The following is a 6,000-nucleotide window of genomic DNA, read 5'->3' as shown; positions in this document are numbered from 1 at the left end:
ATATATATATATATATATACACACATACTATTATTAATACTATTTTACATGTAATTGGGAAATAAGATATAAAGGCACTGGGGCATAGAGATCCCCTGGAAAAGTCAGAAGGGGTATGGGAGAAAATATGGGAGAGAGCAGATTGGAGGAGGTGTATTCTGTGGGACTGCTATTTTGGGGCAGTGGGTAGGGGAAAAATGGGGAGAAAATTTGTAACTCAAAATCTGGCAGAAATGAATGATGTAAATCAGACGTTAATAAAGCATTTGAAAAAAAAAGTGAATAAAGAATTTGAAAAATGAAAAAAAGAAATGAAAATGAAAGAAGGAAATTATAAAAATACAACTAACAGCTTGTTAAAAGAAGCACAAAAAATACTAAAGAAAAAAAACCTTAAAAAATAGAAATTGGCCAAATGGTAAAACAGATAGAAAAATTCTCTGATGAAAATAACACCTTCAAAAGCAGAATTGTCCAAATGGAAAAAAAGAGGTACAAAAGGTCTTGGAAGAAAATAATTCCTTAAAAATTGGAATTGGGCTAGTGGAAGCTAATGATTTCATGAGATTATCAATAAACAATAAAACCAAGTAAAAGAATGAAAAAACAGAAGAACATGTGAAATATCTCCTTGAGAAACAAAAACAAAAATAAAAACAAAACCTGACCTGGAAAATATGTTGAGGAGAGATAATTTAAGAATTATTGGGCTACCTAAAAGCCCTGATCAAAGAGAGAATCGACACCTTATATTTTAGGAAATTACAAAGGAAAAGTGTCCTAATATCTTCAATCCACAAGGCAAAATAGAAATTGAAGGAATCTACTGGTCATTTCCTGAAGGATTTCCCAAAATGAAAACTCCCAGGAATATTATAGCAAAATTCCAGAGCTCAAAAGTCAAAGAGAAAATTCTTCAAGCAGCAAGAAAGAAACTGTGCAAATACCATGGAACCCCAGTCAGGATCATGCAAGATTCAGCAGCTACCACATTAAAAAGCTTGGAATATGATATTACAGAAGGAAGAGGAGCTAGGACTATAACCAAGAATAATCTACATAGGAAAACTGAGTATAATCCTTAAAGGGAAAAAATGAATATTTAATGAATTGGAGTATTTTCAAGCTTTCCTGATTTAAGAAACCTGAGCTGAATAGAATAAAACTAAAAAGAAACATAGTAGAAGGGGAAATGATGTGGGGAGGGGTGGGCAGTGCTTGAATCTTACATCTAAATTGATTCAAACAGGGAAAATAAATATACATGCTCAATTGGTAATAGAAATCTGTCTGACCCAACAGGTTATAAGAGAAAGGGGAGGGGTGACAAAAGGGAGGACAGATTTTAAAAGTCAGGGGTCAGAAGCAAAACAGGTTTTAGAGGAGGGACAGGCTAAAAAGAGAAAGCTAAATAAAAGAAAATAGAATAGGATGGAGGAAAATGCATAGTTAATAATCATATCTGTCGATGGGATGAACTCACCTGTAAAATGGAAGCATATAGCAGAATGGATTAGAAACTAGAATCCAACAATATGTTGTTTACAAATAAGGGGCTAGAGTAAAATCTGTTAAGTTTCAGGTGAAGTAAAGAAAAAAACATGTAGTAATCATGATCTCAGTCAAAACAAAAGCAAAAACAAACCTACTTATAAGGGATAATCAGAAAAAGTGCATTTTGCTAAAAGAAATCATAGACAATGAAGTAATATCAACACTAAACATATTTGTATAAAAATAGCATAACATCCAAATTCTTGAAAGGAAAAGTTACATGAATTACAGGAGGAAATAGTACAACTATACTAGCAAAGGCCTCAACTTTCCCTTCTCAGCACTAGATAAATCTAACAATAAAATAAGTCAAGGAGATGAATAGAATGTTAGAAACGTTAAATATGATAGACATTTGAAGAAAACTGAATGGGCAGTATAAAGGAGCATATTTTTTTTCTCAGCTGTACATGGCACCTTTATAAAACTTGACCATGTATTAGAGTATAAAAACCTCACAAAAATACAGAAAAGCAGAAATATTAAATGCACCCATTTCAGATCATAATGCAATAAAAATAACATTTATTAAAGGGCCATGGAACCTTAGATTAAAAGCTAATTGGAAGCTAAATAATCTAATCCTAAAGAATGAGTGAGTTGGGGCAGGTGGTACAGTGAATAGAGCACTGGCCCTGGAGTCAGGAGGACCTGAGTTCAAATTTGACCTCAGACACTTGACACACTTACTAGCCAGTGACTTTGGGTAAGTCTACTTAACCCCAATTGCCCTGCCCTCCCCCCTCCAAAAAAATAAAAAGAATGAGTGAGTCAAGATGCAATCATGAAAACAATAATTTCATTAAAGAGAATGATAATGAGACAACATTCTGAAATTTGTTAGATGGTGCCAAAGCAGTACTCGGGTGAAAATTTATATCGCTAAATGTATACATCAATAAAAGAGAAAAAGAGCAGATAAATGATTTAAGCATACAGCAACAATGACCAAGAAAAAGAAAACTAAGAAAGAAAAAAAAACTAGAAAAAGAACTAATTAAAAATCCCCAATTAAACAGCAAAATGGATATTAAAAGAGGGATTAATAATATTGTGAGTAAAAAAAACAAAACTCCAACAACTGGGATCTGGTTTATGGAAAAAAAAAACCTAATAAAATGGATAAACTGTTGGTTAATTTACTTTAAAAAAAAATGAAAGAATAAAATCCCAAGATAATTCAGTAACTACATAGACATAATTATAAAACATTATTTATGCAACTAAAGTCATATTTAAATAATTGGAGACAAATTAATTGTTCATGGGTGGGCAGAATCAATATAATAAAAATGACAATTCTACCTAAACTAATCTAGTTATTCAATGCCATTCCAATTAAACTACCAAAAATTATTTTATTCAGCTAGGAAAAAATAATAATAAAATTCATTTGGAAGAACAAAAGGTCAAGAATATCAAAGAAATTAATGAGGAAAAAATGTAAAAGAAGAAGGTTTAGCAGTACCAGATCTTAAACTATGTGATAAGCCAGTTAGTATCAAAACTATCTGGTACTGGCTAAGAAATAGAAAGGTGGATCAGTGGAACAGACTAGACATACAATACATAGTGGTAAATGATTATAGTAAATTTATATTTGCAAATGTAAAGATTTAAGCTTTGGGGATAAAAATTTGGTAAAAAAAATATTGTTGGGAAAAGTAGAAAGCGGTTTGGCAGAAATTGTGTATAGCTCAAATATTTTGCACCATTTACTAAGATTATGTTTGTCCTTGGTTTTCAAAGACGACCATGGCATCAGGGAAACGATGACATGACTTGCAGTTGACTTTGAATTGAGGGAAGGAGGACTGTGCAAGGTCACCAGCTTCACTTTCTCCTTCAGAGCCAGCTGGACCCACTGACCCGATATTCATCAGGATCACTGGAGGTGACCCAGGATGCAATGGGAGACCCTGGCCCTTTTAGGCTAAGGCTTTTTCACATACACACTTAGAGTGAGGTAACACCCATTCAGTGAATAGGCTTCTTTAAGAAATGAGTCAAGGGATGGCCTCTTTGATTAGAAAAAAAGGGAAAAAATCAAGCTGGGAGGGGAAGGCCCTCACAGTTGCTGTTCCAAAGAGAAACAGTTATCATTGACTTTTACTCTAAGCCAGGAGGAGTGGCCAATATACAGCCATTAATTGTACCCTGTCCAGGAACCTGTTGTCATCTAATCTATGAGCTTCAGAATGAACTGGGTTAGGCTTTTGTGAAAGAAAGGAAGGAAGAAAGGAAGGGAGGGAAGGAGGGAGGGAGGGAGGAAAGAAGGAAGGAAGGAAGAAAGGAAGGAAGGAAGGAAGGAAGGAAGGAAGGAAGGAAGGAAGGAAGGAAGGAAGGAAGGAAGGAAGGAAGGAAGGAAGGGAAGGAGAGAGAGAAAAAGAGAAAAAGGAAGGAAGAGAAGGAAAGAAAAGAAAAGAAATCTAGCCAATAAACCCTAAGTTAAGGGAGCGACTTCTGGCCATCAAAATTTACCTTCCTTTGGAGAGGAGAAGGAGAGGGTAAGGGAAAGGACGAGCAGAGTTACCCAACTAGCCGGGTCCCCATTCAGGCAGCTCAGTCTTCTCACAGGTTGTGTTTGTCCTTCATTTTGGAAGAGGACCATAGCATCAGAGAAATGACAACATGAATTGCAGTTGACTTTGATTTGCGTGAGGGAGGGCTGTGCTCACTAAGATAAGGTCAAAATGGATACATGATCTAGATATAAAGGAAGATATTATAAGGAAACCAGAAGAACATGCAACAGATTACTTATCATACTTAAGGATAGAAGAATTTGTAAATAAGTAAGAGAGAGCAACTGTGAGATGTAAAATGGATAATTTTAATTATATTAAATTAAAAAGGTTTTGTGCAAATAAAACCATTATAGCCAAGATTAGAAGGAAAGCAGAAAATTGGGGGGGATTTTATGATAAAAGTCTCATATCTCAAATCTATAGTGAACATTGTCAAATTTATAAGAGTATGAGTCATTCCCCAATTGTTAAATGGTCAGAAGATGCAAACAAGGCAATTTTTCAATGAAGAAATTAAAATTATATATAGTCATATAAAGAAGTGCTCTAAATCATTATTGATTAGAGAAATGAAAATTTAAACAACTTTGAGATATAATCTTATACCCATCCAATTGGCTAAAGTAATAGGAAGGGAAAATGACAAATGTTGAAGTGAATATGGAAAAATCTATGTGTAATTAGGATATATTTAATGAAATAAAAATATATTTTTTTAAATTAGAACTGTCCAAATAATGAAATGGAATACTTTGTGGGGTGATGAGCTTCCTATTACTAGAGGTCTTTAAGCAGAGGCTTGATGATAATTTTTCTAGGATGATATAGAAGATATATATATGAGATGACATCTGATGTCCCAGCCAGCTCTGAGATTTTGTGATTTGGTCATCAAGTAAGTTGGGAGTGTGTGTGTGTGTGTTTGTGTACACATGTGTACATGTGTACATGTATATTTATTTATTTTAGTTTCACTTAAGCCATCCAACATTAAATACTATTCTAACCCAAGGTAATGCAATTTCTGTAGGTGGAATCCAGTGTCTCTCAGAATTTTCCCAAGAGGGTTCTGTTTCACATGGTAATGCCTCATGAGATCTGTTTCAAGAAAGACAACAATTAATATAGATAAGTCTGAGCTAACAACCCCCTCAACTAGGTAAGAAACTTTGAAATCTAGTAGTGAGTAGTTACAAACCACATTCTTACATTTTGCAGTAGCAAGAAAGACCCAGAAGCACTTACTGCTAGCCTTAGGAGTGCATTTAATTGGCTTCTGATTCAGCCTGGCTTTTTTTTAAAATAATCATTAAATAAAGTGTCAGCCCTATTCAGTGCTATAAACTCTATTTTGATTGTGGCTGCAATAACCCCTTTGGGCGTCATTCAAATTGCACTAAACAGTTTCTTGAGAGTACTGCTTTCTCTCAAAATAAACTGAAGCTCAGTTTTGACAAGCTCTAATGAAAAACAAATTGTTATATTACTTAAAAAAATAATTTGAAGGAAGTTTGAATTAGTAGTAAAGGTGGAAAAGGTTCAGCTACTTGAAAATCGAATTTTGGGAGATATTTATTTTAAGCATTAAGCCAGTTGCCTTGAAATACAGCTTTGTTTGTTACAGAATGCACTTAATAAGAGACATGAATCATGCTGTTAATCAGTATGTGAACCTGATTAATTGGAACTAGGTGCCATCACAGGGTCTGAAAACCAGGGCAGCCTGGCAGTCTTCTGAAACACATCTTGTAAGAAGGTGAGACTCACCACTGGCCCATCAGCTTATGCTTTAGAGCAAACACTGACCATAGTTTAGACATACACAGGTAAGGGATTAATGCATGAATGAGATGGTGGTACTTTGGAAAAGACCTCATTCAACGTGAGCCTCAGGTTAGCATCATTTCCTGTCAACAAC

The 6,000-nt window shown here is 34.5% G+C and overlaps 1 protein-coding gene across 1 annotated transcript in view; it reads left to right on the top strand.

The window, feature by feature from the left end:
* LOC138144246 (lipase maturation factor 1-like) overlaps positions 1–6,000 on the top strand; it is a 191,752-nt gene that overhangs the window by 25,863 nt on the left and 159,889 nt on the right. The window lies entirely within an intron of this gene.

Source organism: Petaurus breviceps, unplaced genomic scaffold, assembly GCF_028583685.1.
Source record: "Petaurus breviceps papuanus isolate PSGF00001 unplaced genomic scaffold, PetGlider_PUasm1.0 138, whole genome shotgun sequence".
Lineage (NCBI taxonomy): Eukaryota > Metazoa > Chordata > Mammalia > Diprotodontia > Petauridae > Petaurus > Petaurus breviceps.
The sequence above is the reverse complement of the archived record's forward strand: the minus strand, read 5'-3'. Positions and strand labels throughout refer to the sequence as shown.